This window comes from Xyrauchen texanus, chromosome 41, assembly GCF_025860055.1.
Source record: "Xyrauchen texanus isolate HMW12.3.18 chromosome 41, RBS_HiC_50CHRs, whole genome shotgun sequence".
NCBI classification, from domain to species: Eukaryota; Metazoa; Chordata; class Actinopteri; order Cypriniformes; family Catostomidae; genus Xyrauchen; species Xyrauchen texanus.
Genome location: NC_068316.1, coordinates 27,667,773 through 27,691,541, shown reverse-complemented (window position 1 = coordinate 27,691,541; position 23,769 = coordinate 27,667,773).

Genomic DNA, 23,769 nt, shown 5'->3' with positions numbered 1-23,769 from the left:
GTATATTCTTAGCTTGTAATGTGATGTTTAAAACATTACATTTGTAAAAACTGCAAAACAAACAAACAAACAAAATAAAACATGTGGCTCTATAGTGTCGATACTTCACAGAGTTGAGATATCCGTTTTTTTTTAAAAGCACTTCACCTTAGTATGTAGATTTCACAAAGTTATATAATTAACTACTTTGAGTTGTTATGACAGCCAAAACCTACACAAGATGAAGATCATGGCACTGACAATTGGTTGCTCAGGAAAACTGTGGATAAGTAAATGTCATATTCACTGAATATGACATTTGATTGCTAATGTGTGCATGTCATCCGTGGTTGCTAGACTACTGTGCGCTCTGTTATTTCCTTAATTGAGTTGAAACACAATCAAACATTTTTTTAAGATTATTTTCACAGTTAAAGTTTTGTGTGAAATTTCTAAACTATTAATATAGTGCTAAATAAAAGTTTCTTCTTTTTTATTTTTTTCAATTTTATGTATATGTTTTTTATTGTAATAAATTGTGGTATATCAGCATTATTTTGGCCTATAGGCCACTTTACTCTCTGGATATCGGCATCTGCCATTAAATAGCCAATTTAAGTTGACCCCTAACCCAAACCCTAACCCTGAACCTAACTGTCAGAGACGTAAAACTTTAGTTTTAGAGTGGAAAGGCAACCTCCAAATCGCACTCACCGTTGTTTATGTAAACATGATTTCTTAGTGGTTTCCATGGGACCTGAACCCATGTCTCTGAGCTTGCTTGCGCAAAACGTTAACAGTAGTGCCAAAGGGAATGTTAAACACATTTAAATTGATGTAAAATGTTTAATGGAGGTTGTCAGTGATTTGGCAGTATGGGATCGATTTCAGGGTTCATGAACATTCGGAAGCAGCATGTCAATTTCCTCTGTGACCATGTTTCAATATCTTATTTACATGGAATTAGCTAAAAGACAGTAAATGCTTAAATTCCCAACATGCACAGGTAAGAAATGAATCTGTTGCCATGGCATCAACTTTAACATGCTGTCATGTGTAATCACTACCTCTGACAACCAAGTTCGCCTCATTTGGGATCAGAGTAAATCAACCATTCCACCTGAACCGACAAATTCAAATTCCTGCCAAAAGATAAAAGGTCCATGTATCAGTCCTAACACATATGTTGTAAAGGTAATAACTGGTGGAGTGAATATGAGTTATACTCTTATAGAACGTCATCCTTCAGTAGCACACCAACCATGCATTCAATGCTAAAGACCATCACAGAACACAGTTCCACCCAGATATTTTTTTTCCAAATGGATTATTTCGGCCTCACCAGGCACAGATTCTTTAGTTGTCGAGTGATTCATCTTACTATTAATAATGTCAGAGAATTTTTAGACCCCAAATAGGCTATATGAATTGGTGCAAGGAAGCTAGCCAGACCGCTAACGTAGTTTATTTTGAAGCAAAAAGTTCTGTCAGGCCTGCTAAATCTGATTCTAATGCCATGTTTTTTGGGCAAGTACAATGTTAATAGAATATTTTTTATGGACAAGTGAAGAGTGGAGTAAGATGAGCCTATTTTTACATATGTTGCCTCCTATAAAAGGAAATATTAGACAGAGGTAAAATGAATAAAGCTACCTATATTTCAAGGTGTCTGTTATCACTTTATATTACAAAAATGAGTCTGTGACAGAAAGTCATGATTTTTAAGTTGCTCCTGGTTAGTGGGTAAATTGAGCCGTCTGGGGGTAAGTTGGCCAATTGAATTTTTCCAGTGAAATACTGAAAGAAATCCACAAATGTTATTATGTCTATAATTTCTAATCTATAATATATTTATTTATTCATCGTAATCTCCTACTTTCCACTTGTTTCCTTTAACACTCAGGGTTTTTTTTTTATTGGATTTAAATGATGGAACAATTTGAATCAATCACTTAGCATAGCCTACTGTAAATACAAAAAAAAAATATATAATAATAATTATTATTATATCCATTTATAGCTGGACTTATATCGTTGGTGAAAAACAAAATCACTCCTTGAGGTGCTCTTTTAATCTTTTAACATCATAAACAGAACAGTTAATTATTAGAACAAATTTGTTTCAGTTAAAATCAGTGGATCAACCTCAACTTTTCCCAGACTTTTCGGTTCATTTTGTCCCATTGTGACGATTTTGGAAAAAAAATAAAAACACCATCTGTAGCTCAGTTCTTCAGGGCTGTTATTGTGCTAATCAAATCATAGGTATTTATACTCTGGATATGCACCATTATGCATGATATTTAATTTTGTACCTGAATTTGCTTTGGCACAGCAATCAGTAAACCTCAACTGTAAAAAATATCTTTGGCAAGCAAAAAACTATTTTTTGCATAAATCATACTCGCCTCTTTTCTCATGTGCTTCTCCTCTTCACAGACATATATACATGATGGATACTTCCTACCTACAAGGTCACATGACAACAGATATGTACAACTGCCGATATACATGGGGTGGGTCAACTTACCCACAGGCTCATCTTAAACCACGCTTCCCTACATGGTACCCTGCAGAGCTTAAATTAATTTTCTGGTCAAAGCTGGTTTAAGCTGGTCTAGCTGGTCAGTTCAGCTGATTTAGCGGGTCACTCAGCTTGTCTTCTAGCGAACTCTTCTAAAACCAGTGAAAAGACCAGACCGACCAGTGGTGCGTTTACCGTACAATGACATAACTCAGTGCGTAACCACCATAGTATGATGCATCATTGTAGAAATGAACTAGCTAGACAAGACTGTTTCCTGAAACAGTAGTAATTATATTGCACATTCATCTTTCAAACCACGCTGGTTGTGCTGTTGTTTTTGATGTTACTTAGAGGGTGAATAATAATAACTTCTGCAAATATTAAATTATAATAGCTCATTTACATGTACACCAGGAAGCCATTTAATGTGAGAAAGCTGCTGAAGACTCAAAAGCGGCATACACTTTGTAATGCGACAGATGTATCGCGCTGCAAAAGATAGGTTTCCCTATAGATTAGACTTTGTTGTTCCACAACGCATTTGCACACATATGCACATGCACACTTTTCAAAAATATATTAATGCCACTTATGCGTTAACATAAACACATAAAAGCTGTGTACTCCAACAGAAATTGTGTTTGATAAAGTGCTTTCCCTTCACAGCCTTTAATCCCTTAAACGGCTGCTCTCGCGTTTACAAAACTCCGGAATATTTTTTTCTTAAATGCATGTAAATGTGGTCAAAGTGACAGAATGAAAGATATACAGTATATATGGAATAAAAGAAAGGATGGAAGCACCAGTGATGGCAAAAAATTTCCACACAGCAAACTATAAAAATATATATGCTTCTAACATCAGGTAAAGAGCTGTAGTTGCACACAAATTTGCGATGATGTTTGCGAATGTTTGTTGGAACTATGGTTTCGGGAAACACCAGATCGTTGAACTATGATGGTAACAATGTAACTTGTGACCATATTTGGCTAACAATACTTTTGGGAAACACACCCCAGGGTGGGAGACCAGCTAAAACCAGCTTAGGCTGGTTTAAGATGTTTTTTTCAAAAGGTGATTACCATGTTTCTGGATCTGCTACCATGGTTCTGCCCCAAATTGATTTTTTTGCTTTGACAGGCACAGATTCTGCAGTTTTTGAGTGATTAATCTTACTTTTAATATTGTCAGAGAATTTAAGGCCCTCCAAATAAGATAATGATGAATTGGTGGAGGAAAGCTAGCCAGGATCGCTAAGGCTGTTTATATCGGTGCAAAAAGTTCTGTCAGGCCTTATAAATCTGATTTTCGAAATAGTTTATAAAATAGCGATTTGATGTGTCGGGGTCAGCAAAGGTGACGAATTAATGTCACGAAATGGCTTTGGTACCTGGGTCCTGATGAAAGCCAGGGGAAAGTCTTTTATATAAATTGTCTGTGTGGGGAGACTGAGTAAATGGGAAGAGGGAAGACACAGAGAGAGATAATGGTCAACGAGGCGTGGGTCAGCCTCAGAGGAAAGAGAGAGAGAGAGGGTGAGAGAGTTCTGTACACTGATCATTCATAATGGCAGCGCTGAGGCTAGCCTGTAAAGAAGAAAAATTAAAACTATTAAAGGGCCCTGTGCGCAATGTTGGCTTTTGCGTGTCAGCAATTATTACACAGGGACACACTTCAAATCCTGAGACAAACACTGAGCCAGTGCAAAAGAGGGAAATTAAGTTGAGAGTTATAAAAGAGAATTTCATTGTAAACTAGGATTTTAAGTTTACATTTAAATTACCTGACATGAATATTATATATTTTTGGTTTACAACTACAAGGACACCAAATATGTTAATAAAATTGAAACCTGGAGGTTGTTCTTGTATTACGGAACACATGTTCAAGTGCCTATAAACACTACGAAAAAACATATATACAGTATATAATGCCATGGTAATGCCATGGATTTGGAAATGTACCTTGGTAATACCTTATTTTTTGAAAATGTACAGTGGTATTACCATTAGATATATACATGGTAACATGATAGTTTTCACATGTATTTAAGGAATTACCATATTTTATTATGGATAAGTTCCATAGACATACCACATTTTTGGACATGTACCATGGCAATACCATGGTTTTGGACATTATTCCATGATAACACCGTGATTTTTGGACGTGCTCCATGGTAATACCACATCTTAGAACATGTACTATAGTTAAATACCATGGTTTTGGGCATGTATCATGGTAATTCCAGAGACTATTTAAACCGAAAAGGAGAACTAGTATTAAAACGAATGGGAGAAATTGGAACACCCAATACAGCGGATGTAGAAAAGGAAGTGCCTAACAGGTAAAAGAGCCAATCACCTTTCAGATACAGATATTGCCTGTCTTTCAACTGGAGAACACACATGCACATTAGCTGGACCTGCCTGAAAAATTGCATAATGTGAGCTAAAAAAGCCCAATTTATGATACCTTTGAAATATGTTCTATAATTGTAACCTTAACCAACCATTTTGAGGATTTCAGTTATTCCCTATTCAAGTAGATATCAGTTGTACTTTAATGACACTAAGTAGCTGACTGGGAGCTTTCCCATGGCAAGTGGACTGGCTTGTCTTGAAAGGGATTTTGGCAATACCATGTTTTTTTGGACATATGTCATGGTAAAAACATGTTTTTGGATATTTATTATAGTAAGACCATGGTTTGGGGCATGCACCTTGGCAATACCATGGTTTTTTGGACATGTGCCATAGTAAAAGCATGTTTTAAAATAAAAACATATTTGTTATAGTAATAGCATGGCTGCGGGCATGCATCATGGTAATATAATGTTTTTTTGACATGTGCAATGGTAAAACCATGTTTTTTTTTTTATATATTTACAATAGTAATAGCATGGTTTGGGGCATGTATCATGGTAATACCATGTTTTTTTTTTTATTTTAGTTTTTATATATATATTTTTACACTACTAGTAGCATGGTTTGGTGCATGTATCACAGTAAAACCATGTTTATATATACATTACTGTGCAAAAGGTTTTAGGCACTTGTAAAAAATGTTGCATAGTGAGGATGTATTAAAAAAATACATTATTGTTCCAAGTTTCTAGGAGAATTTGCCACAGTTCTTCTATCTATTTAGGCTGTCTCAATTGCTTCTGTCTGTAATCTCAGACTGACATGATGTTCAGTTGGGGGCTCTGTGGGGGCCATGACATTTGTTGCAAAGAAAGATCTTCGCATAGGACTGCATATAATAACATTTAAGACAAAAAAATAAAATAACTAAATATATATATATATATATATATATATATATATATATATATATATATATATATATATATATGTAGTACAACCTGGAGTAAACAGGTTGTACTACAAACTTGCATTTCTCAGGTATTTTCCTTATCACGGTGCAGGAACATTGCGATTAATTGTGTACATTTTTTTTTACATGTTAATTTTTATAAAATGAATCACACTGAATTAACGCGTAAAAAAAAAAAAAAAAAATATATATATATATATATATATATATATATATATATATATATATATATATATATATATATATATATATACTGTATATAAATATATTTATTCATGGTATTATCATGGTTTTGGAAATGGAACCATGCAATAATTACACATACCATGATAACACCTTGTTTTTGGAAATGTACCACAGTAATACCATATTTTTTAGACACATATGTAGTTTATCATGGTTTAGGAAATTGAACCATGGTATTACTTGGGTTTTGGACTTGTTACCATGTTTTTCTTCTCTCTCTCTCTCTCTCGCTCTCTATTTGTTTTTTGTTTTTTACATTTACAATGTTATTATCATTGTTGTGGACATAGTATATTATGGTGATATGGTATTCTTCTGCCTTGAAGTACATTGTAAGTACCATGGTATGTGAATATGGTTATTATGCAGTACAGTAGCGAACTGTATATCTAAGTACATATGGTATTACCATCTGATACAATCACTGTACCATGGTACCAACACTGTGCTTTTTTGTGCAGTCTTCACTAAGATGGGTAATAAACAATGTTGTCTTATAAAGGAGTCAGAAAAACTCAAGAGACAAATATACCTGGCTTAGTGTGTTTTCTTGTATAGAAATGGCCAGATGGAGAGAGGGACAGAGAGAGATGTTGACAAAGAACTGTTCTAAAATAGCTTTTGGCCTCTGGATATGTATTTATTCAGATTCATGTTTTCTCTATTCTATTACTCTTGGGGACTAAATTAAATTTAATTTAGTCCTCCTAACTGAGCTAACTATATAGAATAGGTGTTTTGGGACAGTGTGAAATGGTGTGTTGTAGAGGTTAATACAAAGAGTTTGACATTTGATTGATGCTACTATAATATGCAAAATAATACATAGCATACACAAATATAGCATAAAATTTACAAACTATTTTTCACTTTTTTCCACACTTTTTGGTATTGAATGATTTGTGTATTTACAATTAACATATTGTTTCCTTTATCTACCATCTTGGATGGATTTGTTCACAGAGATTGTTACAATGCATTATGATTACCGTATGCAATGCTACGTAAGAATTTGGCCACAGAGAAGGTATCTTAGAAGGCAACATAATTATGCTGCCTACTTTTGGAACAGCCTTCATGCCATGAGCATGCAGTATAAAGCCTTAAAATGCTGCCTAAACAGGTAAATATATAACATTGTGAATACGCAAGACAACAAATTAAGTTTCCAGGGGTCGACATGGAAAATATTATGCTTGACCCCTTTCTCTGTGTTGACACTTGCATCTATTAGGGATGTGCAAACTTTATCTTTTTAAAATAGACTAGTTAATGAATTGCCTGGATGACTAGTCAGCAGTGTTGGGTGTAATACATTTTTTCAGTCATTTAATTACAGTTACTTGTGATGTAATTATGTTAAATACTGTATAGACTATAGGACAGTTCTATATAAAACAATAGTTAATTTAAAATCTAAATTTAACATCTAATGTTAAAATGAATGTTTTCTTATAAAATGCAGCCCCCTTAAATTCTTTGGCCAGTTTATAAATAACTGATTTGATTTTATATGATATATTTGAAAGAATTAAAAGAAAGATTCAAATCTATCCTTATATTTTTCATTTGGTCAAGGTTGAAAAGGGTTCTAGAAAGTTATTAATAATGCAGTTACTTTTCAGACAGAGTTCCACTGTAGAAGATGTAATTAGTAGTTAGTAATTAATTACTTTTTAGAGTAACTTATCCAACAATGCTAGTCAGATAAACAGTCTTAAAGGAACAGTTCACTCAAAATGAAAATACTGCCATTATTTACTCAAAACCTGTATGACTTTCTTTCTTCTCTGGAACACAAAAATAAATATTTGAATAATCTTCACACAGCCCGGTGTCACTACTCACATTTGTTGCACAATAAAAAACCTTTATGACTTCTTTCTTCTCTGGAACACAAAAATACAAATTTGAAATATCTTCACACTGTAGTGTAACTACTCACATTTGTTGCATAATAAAACATTTTGTGAAGATATTTAACAAATGTTCTTCTATGTTTTATAGAAGAAATAAAGTCATACAGGTTTGGAGCAGCATTATAAAGTCTGCTAGCTTACATGCAAATGCCATGCCACTGTATTTGCGAAGAGAGTTTTTGCATTACTGTCTTTATCAAGGCCAAAAGAGTCCATTGAGATGCAATCATGCAGTTTAAGAATCAGATATGGTCCTGTACCTTTTCCGAGAGCAGGAAGAGAAAGAAGAATGGGCAAAAATCACTCCAGTCACACAAGAAAAGTGAGTAATTTATGACTGTAATCAACAGCCAAGTTTCCACAGAGCTCAGAAATGTAAATAAGCAAAATCTCTAAGAATAAATGAAATAGTCCCCTTTATGTAATTCCAAACACATATGCATTTCTTTCTTGCACGGAACACATAGACATTGAAGTCCAAGCTGCTATTTTCCATACAATTAAAATCAATAGAGTCAGTTTCATTGTTTGGAAAAGAGCAGCTTTGTATCCCTTGAAATGAAATATCCTCCAGTCTCCATGATAATGAGGTATGGACATTTATAATTATATCATTTATTTCCACAGCACACACGGTTCAGGATGAGTTACCCACGGAAGTTTAATACTTTGGCTTAGGAGTTTGTTGATTTTTTTTTTTTAAGCTGATGTAAAATAATGATAATAAAGATGTGAAATAGACTGAGAAAACTAAAACATTCAGGTGTGAAACATTACAACCCTTAGAATCCACACACGAACCGTAAAATGCATCGCATATTGCAGGCACAATGGAAGATTGCACTATATAAAACAGTGATATTGTGTGTGTTCTTATTTGTGTTTTGTTGTTGTTTTATATATGTTTTTGTGAACGGGATGGATAGATACAGATGGATGTATCTTTGAGCATTCATTACCAACACCATCATCACCTCTTTTAATCATTACAGTTTCTTCCCTGATAAATACTTCTTGATTAATGTAGCAAGACCTTTAAAGATTGCAGATCGGAAATGCGTCAAATGATGTTGAAGTGATTTCAGATGCTAAATCAGGCAGAAATACAAATTAGGCTGCAAATGATAAGCACTGCCTATTAATGGGCACATTGAGTTCTAATATTCACACAGTCCTCAGAGAGGAACTGATAGCAATGACAATCACATATTGATGAAACTGACATGTACATCATTAGATAATGACAATAGTGAAATGAATGGAAAAACAATATTTGAAGGTAATGATGGAGGAAATGTTAAATTATATGTTGTGCTTTTTTATACTGAAGTTTTCTTCCATAAAGTTCTGAGATGCCATTCTCATCACAATTGTACAGAGTGGTTATCTGAGTTACTGTAGACTTTGTCAGTTCAAACCAGTCTGGCCATTCTCTGTTGACCTCTCTCATCAACAATGCATTTCCATCCACAGAACTGCCATTCACTGGATGTTTTTTTGTTTTTGGCACCATTCAGAGTAAATTCTAGAGACTGTTGTGTGTGAAAATCCCAGGAGGTCAGCAGATACAGAAATACTCCCAACCTTGAATGATTCGTCCTCCGCCATCCGGATTGAAGCAAGTCACTACGCCGCCACGAGGACATAGAGCGCATTGGGAATTGGGCATTCCAAATTGGGGAGGAAAGGGGAGAAAAACATAAAAAACATAAATAAATAAGCAGTATCACATGCATAACAATTAAAGGCTTGTATCATGAAAAAGTGCAGTGTGTCATAGCTGTCTGAATGTGATCATCCAGGTCCAGTTTACCTCCGTGGTAAACATTTTCAGTGATAGCAAAACACCTCACTAGCATTTTTGCCTAGTAAAGGGGTGGTGTAGACTCACCATCAACTCTTGGAGAAAAATACTTTTTGTGCTCCCACACGTAATCCGTTTTGAATTCCATGAAAATTCACACATCTAGCTGCTATTACATGTTTGGAATGCTACGAACACAAGCGGAGTGATACAAACAGTAAAGTGTCCCAGTGCTGATAGTGTGACCTATCAGTACTCTTGGAACGCCTCTCGTACAATCAGATTCGAGGATCGGAACTGACTGTTGTATAATATTGGTTAATGTTCATTTGTAAATATACTAATATATTTTAAAGTTAACGCATTATAACACAACATGATCAGTTGTATTTTTATCAATTTAAATTGACTAAAATTAATAAATGCTTTAAAAAATATTGTTTATTGTTAGTTTTTCATACCTTATGCATTTACTAATATTAACAAATCTAGCTTATTGTAAAGTAAAAAACAAAATGAATTAAAAAAATACTAACTATAATACGTTATTTGTTAAATTTCTGTTATGTTATGTTCTGTAATAAAGTTATGTGTTTCTGTAAATGTTTTTTTCTCTATAGCTGTCTAAATTAAAAATGAGGATAACACATAAATTATAAATCCCACAGCACAGAAATCAATTAAACATTTGTGTAATGTAGATTGCTTGCTGTTGACAATTTACTCAGCTGTTGATGAAGAGACTGTGGTCCATGACACCATATAATATAATGCTTACGAATAATATGGATGAATTTATGAAATGTATGTGAAAAGTTGCTTTGGATAAAAGCTTCTGCCAAATGCATGAATGTACTGTAAAATTTAGAAACCACAATTTACCTTTTCTGGTACTATGGTATCATCATGTTAAAACATTATTAACTGTCAATGTTAATGAACATTACTGTCAGTGTTCTATAAAAAATAATATCCTCCTTCCTATCCTCTTTATCAGTTTTCTACAGTTTAAATGATTTGTCTTATCTTCTCAACCACAGGAAAGTTCACAGACAGAAAAACACACACTAACAACATAAACACACACACCTTGCCCAAGCCCACCTTCTGATGCCAACCTAAGTCCTCATCTGTACACAGTCTGGCCTCCTATTAAATCTAGCAATCTGATTAAATAAAACTAGATGGCTTTCACTTCCAATCATATTTTCTTTCAGGTACAGGAGATGTGAAGCCTTTTGATGTTCTTCTTTAGATGTACCGAATGCAGGTTTGCTGTCTTCACAGCTGCAGTGAAATGATACCTTCACCATCACAGTAAAGCAAACATGAAAAATAGGAGTGACAGTATAAGACAGCAGTTTTGGCATCTGATGACATATTGGGGAAATGTCATGTTATTCTGAATGTTTTTGATCTAAGCTTCAGCTGAAATTCACAAGTTTCCTGTTAAAAGGACTGCAAGATGGCATGTTGCAGGGTGTGTCTGCCAGCTTGTTTTAAGCCAAATCAGGATCTTGCTTTTCTAAATTAACAGTGTTATTTTTGCCCTGCAGCTTTGTGTCACACACTGACAGTTACTCGGTGGCTGGAAAGATCACTCCTGACAGGAAGTGGAAGTGGAAGTGATCCAACAGTGGAAGTCAAATCACTGCTACAGTATATCTTAGAGCAGTGTTTCTCAGGCCAGTACAGTCAACATTCACAATTAAAAGATAACTTTGACCAATATCATTCAGCTTCCACCATGATTAATTGACACGTCCCCAACACAGAAAGTCGAGGCTCAAAGAATATCCCACTGGTAATAAAGTGCAAAATAGGGTCATAGAGGTATAAAATCCCATTAATATTCTCATTAGAGCACTTGACGTTTTTAAGGATAACAAATAAACCTTTCAGTCAGACCTGCCAGGAGCGCAAAGATTGTTAAGCAATGACATATGCTTCTTTAGAAGCTACAAGTCAAGTGTTAATTCAACATAATAAAAAATATTGTTTAATAGCTGAATTCCCATTGAAGAACTACATTACCAAAATCCAGAAGAGATATCCACCAATCAGAGAAGTTGCTGAACAGAGGGAAAAGTAAAAGTGTTTATGAACTGCCGTTTTACTTTTGATTTGTGTGAAAGTGAATAAAAGTAGTTGTAGCACATCTAGTGTTTATTGCACCAGGAAACTGCCGCAACACATACAATGAGCAATGTAAAAATCCTTTTGTAAAACTAAAGGTATAGGAACAAGATTCTGTGAGACCAGGTTGATTTTCAGACAGTTGATTTTGGGTTCAAATTGAAGTTGTTATGATTTGATTAACCCTTCCTTGGTCTTATGGGTCAATTTGAATTTTGAACATGGATTTACATAAACTTAACTTTAAGTTTTCAACCTAACTTCATGATATCCTCCAAAGAGGTGATCTGAACCTAACATTTTATTTTTTTTTAAATGTCATGTATTTATACACAAAGCTCCAAATTGACCCTTTTTTATGTTCAGTTTCAAAAGCTTATAATATTTTTTTCTTTATCTCTCTACTTTTTTCTGTATCACCTTCTATTCCAATATACAGTTCTGAAATGCAGAGGACGCCTCTACGCAGCTTCAAAAATAGATTCAAAAGCTTGTAACAAATGTTCTGTTTGCTCTATCTTTCTACTTTTAGTCTTAGATTATTCCACTAGATGGCAGAAAATACTGCTAAAAAGTTTTTTCTATCACTTTCTATCACAACATTCAGATCTAAAAAGCAGGGGCGACGTCCAGTCTTTTTTTGGAAGCCCCACACTTTCCCCATGTTTTGTGGAATATCTCAACTTTTGAATGGACTACAAATGTGATCTTAAAGTCATTTAAAAGCTAAGAACCAATGATGTATAACATTTTATCATCAATTTTCTGGAACATTTTCAAATGACAATTTGTTTATAATACTTTTTATTTTCTTTTTTTTTTAACTGAATTTTTTAACTGCATTTTTATGTTTGCATTTGTGTCTTTTGTCAATGAGTGTTTGTGGGTGTCTGTATGTATGTACTTATGTGTTGTGTGTGTGAAATTTTTAGTATGACTAAATTAATGTAGTATGAATGTTCTTATAATAACATTTTGACCTTTTCTTCAATATTATTGCGAGGCTTCTCAAAAAAGACTGGATGTCTATGGGCAGAGATGGGTCTCCCCCTGCTTATCAGATCTGTATATTGTGATAGAGAAAAATACCTATTTCTTGTGTTAGCTAGCACCTAGATGAATGATTTAATATCAAAATTAGAGCAATAGAGCAAACAGAGCCTTTATTACAAACTTTTGAAGCTTTTTTTAACAAGATGTTTTATGCTGTGTTGAAGCATCCCCACCTTTCAGGTCTGTATATTGGAATAGAAGGTGATAGTGAAAAAATGTGTGTGTTAGCTAGAACAAAGGATTTAAGACCAAAAGTAGAGAGACAGCAAAGAGAGTCATTATTACAAGCTTTTAAAATTGAATATAAAAAATTGTAAATTTGACCCTTAAGGAAAATGTAGGTACTTGATCGTTAAGACCAAGGATGGGTTATTCATGCAGCAGGCTGGTTTGGTTTAAGGCTTAAAGTATTTTTAAATTACTATGAAGATAATGGATGGGGAAAAATACAAACAGAACCAAGACTGAAAAAGTGGATGGTCATATTTGAGCTATATTATGATTTTGTGGCTGTGTTAATTTCTGCTTGTCTAATGTACAGTCTTTCCAGCATGAATTTAAGCCAGAGTAAAGCTTCATTAAGAGTCTGCTTAGCTATAGTATATCATATGTAGTGTTTTTTGAATGGGTAAAATTTATAATATCCCTTAAAGACACAAAATCCTACAACAACTAAATGCAACAAATCAGTATAAAATACCACTCATCCATACTTCCTTTTCCAGGACTTGCTACAACGTGATCATGCAGGAAGTCTGCATTTTGTTTCCTAAAGTTCCAGTACTCTAGGATCAGTCACATTGTCTTACTGACAAGCATCATCTCCCATCAGACATTTTTGCATCAGCTCAAGTATTTTTACCTTCCCTTGTGGTGTTTCAGAGGTGATCTATACGACATCCCTTACATGCTAAAGATTCCTAAACGATATTAAAACGAGGCACTGCCTGTAATGGTATGATGCATCCCAATATGCTCACTGATTAATAAAAGCTTCCCGGGTCCCATTTCACAGATATACAACCCCGTCAACGGTTCCTTCAGTGCAGTCGTAAGTAGTTTTCTGGACAAATGCTTTTCAGCTTCAGCGACTTTCTCGTTTTTTCTCACATAGTTTTTATGTACTTTTGTTATGTGCTTTCTGCCTTCATGTCTTTGCCTGATTACCTGTCTCAAAGGCCATAGATGAACATAAATCAAATCCATTAAAGGGGTTTTCATAAATTTCTCCATTAAGAGTGAGCGGCAGGAGGTATGTATGTGATCAGCGGCTCCTGATAAGGGACTGCACTGTAGCTTCTCGATTCATTTTATCATGAAATGCAATCAGTGGGAAGAAAAGAAGGAGACTCCTCCAGGGCATCACTGGATCACAAGTCTTTATGTTCTTTTGATCAGTTATAAACACACCATTTAGTTTTTGTGCTTAAAGCAACATCTGAGCAAATTATAAGGGTCAAGCTCCAAAAAGCATCATAAAAGTAGTCCATACGACTCTGAAATTCTTTATTCACTGAAGATATTTTCATTTTTTGGGAAACTATCCATTTAATTTTCTGTTCAAATGGCTAATATGACTGCTACTACTATTGTATAATGACAACTTTGAGCCAAAAACTCGAAATCCACTTCCAAAGGAGCTCTGTATTGAATATAATATGCAAAGACATTAATCAGGGCTGCTTCAGTCCCGAATCTACTTAATGTGGTTTGTTTGTATTCATAATTCACTGTCTTATCCAGTGCTATAAGCTGCCGGTTGACCTTTGTACAAAATCTGTTTCAACTGGTCACCCTATTTGTCCCCTCACTACACTCCAGTGGGAAAGATAATTAGGGTTGAAATTAAGTGTGTGTGTGTGTGTGTGTGTGTGTGTGTGTGTGTGTGTGTGTGTGTGTGTGTGTGTGTGTGTGTGTGTTGTGGTAGAGGGACCTACTCTGTGAAAATAGGCTGGTCAACTGGTCACATGCTCAATCTCTATTTACAACGTTCATAATTCTAATTCACGTTCTAATTCCAAATCAATGCAACAGTGTGTGTGGAAGTTAGAGCCCTGCTAAAGATAATGAGAAACTACTTAACAATCAACTTGCTACACATTAGTTACTAAAAGAGAACTGGAGATGTCAGATAAGGGCACCCTGTTAGTATCACACAATGGACACTTCTTGAACAGGTTCACCAAAATATACACTCAGGTCAATGAAGAATGGCCAGACTGGTTCGAGCTGACAGAAAGGCTATGGTAACTCGGATAACCACTCTGTACAATTGTTGTGAGCAGAAAAGCATCTCAGAATGCACAACACATTGAACCTTGAGGTAGATGGGCTACAACAGCAGAAGATCATGTTGGGTTCCACTTCTGTCAGCCAAGAACAAAAAACTGAGGCAGCCTCAGTTTCCTGTTCTAATCTGACAGTATTGGTACACGGAGGGGGTCTTCTGCTGCTGTAGCCCATCTACCTCAATATTCGCAGTGTTGTACATTCAGACATGCGTTTCTGCATAGCACAGTTGTAACACATGTTTATTTGGGATACTGTCACCTTCCTGTCAGCTTGCACCAGTCTGGCCAATTCTCCATTGACCCCGCTCATCAACAAGGCTTTTTCACCCACAGAACTGCCACTCCTTGGATGTTTTTGTTTTTCGCACCATTCTCTATACACTCTAGAGACTGTTGTGTGTGAAAATCCCAGGAGATCAGCAGTTACAGAAATACTCAAACCAGCCCATCTGAACCCAACAATCATGCCACCCTCCAAATAACTGAGATCACATTTTTATTTTTCTAGTTATACATTAGAGTATAATGTATTATAACACCAACAACATCCAATTTTATCTGCAAAAGTTGTAATGTATTATACGTGTATTATTTGTAATATATTGTATATATTAAGTATGCTTTAAGTGAAGTGACAAAAGCAATGTCTTCTTTTAAACATCCATAAGATATTTTTAAGTGGTTACAAGACATTACAAGTCATGCTGGAGGTTATATACAATACACAAACAAAATAACACACATTCAATGTTATAAAGCTACAAGGTTAAAATATATCAGAAACTCTCTCTCTCTCTCTCTAGAAAAAAAAATGTATGCAGATCATACATGAAGCCAATCTTCTTGGGTATAAACACACCCAAGTTTAAAAAATTAAAATAAAACTGATTCTTCAGTATACTAGACTCTATTCAATAAACTGTATTTAATGCATTTACAATGCATTATAAATATGGGCTTCATAGAAAGTGTTTCCTATTTGGCTTTACAACTACATATTCCAATTTACAACTATATATTCAGATTTAAAACTATATATCAGGATTGAAAATTGTATATTCAGGATGTATATCTATGTAATCGATTTTACAACTATTTATTCGGATTTATAACTACATGTTCAGATTTACAACTATATATTAAGATTTATGACTATATACAAGATTTATTAGTATGCTATAGATTCTGATGAACAACTGTATATTCAAGATTATAACTATATATTTAGCTTTACAACTATATGTTCGGATTTATAATTTTATATTCAGGATTTACAACTATATTTTGATTTACAACTATATTTTCAGAATTATAACTCTATATTCATGATGTAAAACTTTACATTCAGATTTTTAACTATATAATTATACTGCTGTCTAAATATTCAGGAATTATAATTATATATTCAAATTTTCAACTGTATATTTGGACTTATAATAATATATTCAGGATTTACAACAATATAATTGGATTTATAATGATATATTTAGATGTATGTCCTTATATTCAGGATGTAGTTATTACTATAGCTTCAGATTTATTACTATATATTTAGGATTTTCAAATAATGTTCTTTTATTTTTGTCAAACAAGGTGTGTCTCAGGTTAATCTGCTTTAAAAATGTATTATCATATCTTGCTTTCAGTGTCAAATTCAAGCATTAGCATATTGGGTTTGACACGTTTGCCGTTGGATGTAATATGTTTTCTCTCTCCTCTCATAAGCACCAGCTAGATTGACATGCTCGTGGCAGCGTCTCTTCTCAGCCATCTGGTAAGTAAGCATGCACAGATGGTTCACCTCCAGATTGCGACTATGTTTTGATACTCTCCCACCTCGTAAAGCACAACTAAGTGACAGTGAATATTGAGTAAATGAGTGGGAACATTCACTGTTGCTGCTGAAATCAATTGCTTCTAATGCTTATGAGAATGGTTACAAAGATACTAATTCACTAAGGACTGTCATAGCTCAGTGAAAATGGATGAATGGATCTGTGTCAAGGTAATCCATAAAGTGACCCTATACCCATGTCTCTAATACAGTAATGCTGCACATGATTTTTAGTGACACAAAAGGCAACCTGTTCTCGGCAATCAATATCCATTGTGTGCAATCATCACAAAAGACTCAAGACTCAATGCTCATAAAAGCGATTAGACATGGTTCATTTTAATCTTGCCCCAAAGCAAAAAAGTAACTCTTTTATACATTCAAGGAATTTGATTGGTCGACACTGTGATGGGGCCAAGTTAAGATGTGTATATGGAGAAGATAAAAGGGCCACACACTGAACCTTGAGGTACCCCAGTGTATTTCAAATGTTAGTCTAATCCTTAAAGGTGCTGTAAGAAATTTCAGATGTTATACTTCCACAAGACTGAGCCGTTGGATTATCCCCGCCCCCTCTTTCCAAAACCTCAAACTCCAAAGATACCAAAATTAGCTTTATTGAGAGCAGAAACTGTTGTTAAAAACAACAGCAGCACAATAGTACCCTCAACTGAAAACTATTATGAACAACATTGCATAAAAATGCATTATGCCTCAATAATTCGCTGCAACTACAATACTATGAAAACACGCAAAATGATTGACAGGCAGAAAGCGTCACTGTCCGTGGACACATTTTTGTTTGCTGTTCACAGAGTCTAGAACTGTCACAAAAACTTGTGAGATACCTTACAACAATTATTTCAGTAATATATCACAGAGAGAAGAAACATTTTTGCATACTGAGGCAGGGCGGAGGGCGGGGGCGTGATCCTACACACCCGGTCCCGTATTAGGCTAATTAAGCCACCGTGAGGTATAAAGGTCGACTGCAGGGTGTCGTGCGGGAGAGAGAGATCGTTTACGGACATGTCCGTCGTGTGTGTTTATGTTGTCTTTTAAGTTTATCATTAAACTATTGAAAAGCCGGTTCACGCCTCCTCCTTTCCATTGATCACGTTACACTTGTGACGAAAGCCGGGAAGGAGGAGGCGAGAACCGGCTTTTTAATATAAATAATAGTTTAATGATAAACTAAAACAGAAGACACAAACACACACGACGGACATGTCCGTTAACGATCTCTCTCTCCCGCACGATCTCTCTCTCCGCAGTCGACCCTTATCCCTCACGGAGGCTCAATTAGCCTAATACGGGACCGGGTGTGTAGGATCACGACCCGGCCCCGCCCTCCGCCATGCCACACATACCTTTGCATGAAAAAAATCGCTTGCAGCACCTTTAAACATATTGACATTTCCAAAGTGTTCAAGTTACAGTAAATGTATTAATAATTAAGAACAAATAATGAAAAACAGATAAGAAACATTCTTGTTTATATATAACGCAAAAAAATCACATATTTAATGTAAAGTGTGTAATTTCTCTGCCACTAGTATCACCAAACAAAATTTCAAAAACAGACTCAGATTCTGGGTAATAACTTTTACTGTCCTACATTAAATGTCTGGATAAACAGATTCTGTCCTGCAAAAAATAAAGAAAATGAGTCAAAATCTTTGTGTACTGCATTGTTACTTCCGTATTGTTTCCTTCTTTCAAATTAAATGTCTGTTCCATCTAAAAAAAGAACAGTACAGTTTCAACAACTCTGGACTTTTAGGGGATTTGACTACATCTGCACTTCAATCTGAAATTTCACTAGACCTCCTCACCGTGTAAGCACTATTTTCCACCAGCACTTCTCTTTGAACTCCTCCAAAGACCTTGCCATCTGTCAGTGTCAGTTTGGCAACAAAGTGGCCACGTTTAATTGAAAAACAATGAGACGGCAAAGATGAGGGGCAGAGCAATATTCACTGATGCTTCCCGGGTCACCCCCTTCATTTCCCCGTTACTGTGTCCTGGCGTTCAGAATTAGCCAAGAGATGTCAGGGCACATTGTGTTCAGTCAAATGTCCTGCCCTGGTCTTTATCGCTGAGGTGAGGGGACAGATATCTCAACAGCCCTTATCCTGCAAGCTCAAAGGTAATCAATGTTGAAGGGAATATGCTCTCATGATGTGATTGCAGCAGACTTGATGCTATATCTGGTGGGCACGCTGTGACTGGATGGCATGATGGGCACTGGCATTTCAAGAAATGGGTTGTTTTTATTTATATATTTATTTATGACGGCTGTCATTTCAAATCACCATGGATGTCTAACAGATTGTAAAAAAAAAATTATAGATGATTGTAGAATAAAGTAGTTCGATTATTAGGGTTGTCAATGGCATAGGGAAGCAGCAGATGTGTTTACATTTTCATTCACATTTACATTTATTCATTAAGCAGACACTTTTATCCAAAGCGACTTACCAAATGTAAAAACCTTAGGTTGAAGTGCTGCAAGACAAAGTTTCAGTTGTATAAAGAAAAGTACAAGCCAAGGCAGAGATGCATTTATTTTTTCTGTAGGGTTAAGTGCTCATGGAAAAGTTGTGTCTTTGGCCATTTTTTTAAGACAAAGAGGGAGTTTGGTTCACAGATGTTGTTGGGAAGATTGTTCCACCATCGAGGTACATTCCTTAACCCTTCTGTTTTGGAGAAACAGAACATGAACATTACCAAAGGCTTCTTTTAAACGCTAGTCAATATATTTTTTTAAATAGCATTTCAGAAAACCACCTAAAGTACAGTACATATCAATGGTTATACTATTCTTATACAGTTAATATACAGCAACACCTTGATTTGTAGTGAAAAATTATGATATTTAAGATAATTACAAGTTGTATTTGTTTGAAACAAGTACAGAATCATGTTTTTTTATTCAAAAACAATTTAATTTGTTACTTCTGCCTGGTGGAAAAAATGAGTGAAAAATCATATACTTCCATTGAAATGCTCCCCACACTTATCTAGGGATCAGGATGTTTTGATGAGAGACTTGATAATCTTGATTATGGCCTCTTTTGACTTGGGCCAGTAAGAAGCCAACTTGCAACAATTTAGTAATGCCCTAGCAATCATCTAAGAACACCCTAGTCATCACCCAAAACCCCTTGACATTTCATAAATATAGACCGTACTTTGGCAACGTCACCACATACTGTACGTCACAGATGGATGTGGTGGCAAAAAAGACAGACGCGAACACTTAACTAAACCTGTAGTAAGCTGACCCAACAGTTCTCAAAAAGATAGCTGTTACCGTTAAATTGTCTGGTTATGCTAAATTAAAAAGGCCAATGGCGAAGTGGAATTTGCATGCCACTACCCTGGACATACGGGTATAAAAGGAGCTGGCTCGCAACCACTCATTCAGGTTTTGTGCTGAGGAGCCGTGACAGGGTCCCGGACATTTCAGCGGGTAGTACAGCATTGTGGCAATATTTATTGTAATATTTACAGCGTTGTTGGCTGTAAATATTGCAATAGGAAAAACCGAGGGCTCCATTTTTATCGAATTCCCTCAATTGACCTGACTGGACTGAGGAACTCACAGCTTTTAGGTGAACATATTATTACAGGTATGTTATTAACTCATATCATTATAATAATAGTATTGCTAAGAATATTTCTGTATTTATAATGGTTTTGTGTAAACTTTCATTTAATTAATGTTTATAAGCTGTGTTACTAGAAATAGTGTACCCACAAACATAACTGTCTTTGAATCTGAAGGCTAATTTCATTCTATATTATCTTTTAACATTATTTACCATCTAATCTATTAAATCTAACACAAAAGATTCCTTGCTTTCTAACACCACTAACTGCACATGTACTGCAATATTTGAGGTACAATGGGAATGGTCTATAAACAAGTATCCTAAAAATTTTATAATTTTGTGTAAGTTATTCATTGTTATGGAAAACCGTAGGGCATTTGCACCAAATACAAGATTAAGAAGATTTTAACTTGTACGTAGGTCAAAAATTTATCAACATGACATGTTGCTTCCATATGTTCCAGTTCCCTGGCATTGGCCCAATCATGCCGAGTTAATGACTAGCGCCATCTACCATCATACATTCTACTTCAGGTGCATTTTCCATCTACTGTGGTGCGACTGGAGGTGCATTTTGCCAGCAGTGTGTCAGACCCATGCTTCAATTTCCCTCTAATATTATATTTTTACTCCACTGACTGTTTGGTATAGGGTTGGGGTTTTGGGGTAGTGTTAATAAAATATGCATTCCTTTACGCTCTTACATCCTTTACAGCTAAAAACAACTCACTTTACAACATGCTTTTGGCACCCCTCTGTGGGCATTTCACTCTGAAAATAGAGCTCACTTGTGCAAGTATACTCGAGCCCTTCTGTTAAAATACACTTGCCCACTGGGGGCGCTGATTTGGATTTCAGTAAGCACAGACAGAGTTAAGCTTAAGAAAATCAACCTACTGTTTTCAAATTCACTGTGAGATCAGTGTGAAAAAATTATCTAAACATTAAACGAGGGTTAAAGTCTTCAATACTAAAAAGGTGTTGAACATTCCACCATCGTTGCCTAGGAAAAAAAGATGTAGTTCATTTAACACATGTTGAGGTTTTGTTGACCCAATAGTGGGGCACATTGTCACAATGGAACATGCCTATGAAACATTAAATAATTCAAGAAAGAGCAAAAGTGTAACAGGTAATGTACAAAAAATATTACCATTGTTTCGTGCAACAAATATTTATGAAGAATACCCTTATCCTTAGAACACAGTGAAAACTATCAGGTAAAATCTACCTTTATTATATACTTGACCCTTGTCTGAATGTATTATAATGTGGTGTTATTGTGTTCACTTTTTTACCAAACAGAAAAATATGATGATATTAGAATTGTAGGACATATCCACACTAAAGCCACGTCCACACTACTGTGTTTTCGTCTCTCATTTGATTATTGCAAAACCTGACTCTGAGTTTTTATTCTTCAATATCCATATTGAGAACCCAGCTGTCACCCCCTACAGATTATGGTGGAAGAATGTGGCCAATTTTATCAGTGTAAAATTGATCAAACAACAAAAAAAAAAAAGATAGGTAGATTTTATTATTTTGTTTGTGACTGTCTGGTGGAGAGATTGAGGCACTGCTGTTAGTACCTGAATAAAAGAGGCCTAAGACACCCTTACCGAATGTGGGTGGGAGTGGTTCTGACAGTCCACGCTTATGTTCTAGTCCTCACTTGGAGTAATTATTAAGAATCTAGCAGTGGCTAGATATCACACCCGGATGTAGTGGTATCTTGATTAGAATGTGAGGATGTCCTTGTGACATCGGAGACATTCGCAGAAGGATGGCGCAAATAATAGTCTATAGACATTGAATGATATAATCTCGTCTCTCTTGGTGCCTCCACACAGACAGGGGCACCCCAAGTTTAGGAAAAGCTAGATTCTTTTAGTTCAGATTAGATATTCATTTTTAATTTATTTTCTTAAAAAAAATATATAAATAAATAAATAAATAAAAAAAAAAAAAAAAAAAAAAAATATATATATATATATATATATATATATATATATATATATATATATATATATATATATATATATATATATATATATATATATAATTACACAATGTATGCATTGGTTTATCATGGGTACACTGAGATCTGCCTTTGAGACAAAAATTAAAGGAATATAAATTCAATAATTATTTTGATCAAGTCATGTTCTTAATACCTGTTCTCCTGATTTTTATGCAATTTTATTTTATTCTATTTATTTTAATATAACTTTCTCAATGTGTGTATTACTTTTTATTCTTATTTCATGTCCTTAATTGTTTTTTTATGTATCTTGTATTTTCTTTCAAATGTAAATGTAAAGCACTTTGAATTGCCATTGTGGATGAAATATCCTATATAAATAAATTTGCCTTGCCTTGCCTTTATTTAAAAATGCATTAATTAGCTACATTTATGGCTCTCATCCACACTGGAATGTAGATTTTTCTCCACCGGAGACAACCCTTTCAAAAATCAAGAGTTCTGGCAAACCCACCGCCTTGACCGCTTCAGCACTGCCTTCAGACTGGAGTCCCGAGATGGGCATGGCGCCATGGCACACATCGCGCTGACCATCACGCTGATCTGCTGCCACTTGTTCAGCCCTTGGACAGACCTTGCATTTCTGCAGGCAGGGGTTCCCCTACAGCAAGTGTTTGTAGAGCTCCTCCCCATCGGGCAGGATCAACCACTGTGCCTCTTTCATGTGCGGCTGGTGAGCCCACGTGACATGTTTGCCACATGTTAACCTCCCCTTCAGGCATGATGTGGTCTCTGCTGTGTTTTTTCCTCCTGAACGAATTGGAAAAGAAAAGAGCACCTTCCCCTATGAGAATAATGAACGTTAAATGGCCCCAGCTGAAAATCGAAATACTCTGTGGAGAAAAAACATAGAGAAAAGTCTGTGGCTGGCACCAGGGATGTGGGGAACTACATGATGTCTTTTGGGTCATTGGGGGAGGCTACGTGCAGACTGGTGAACCTGCTACACAGCAGTCCATGTAACACAGTTCAGCTAGATG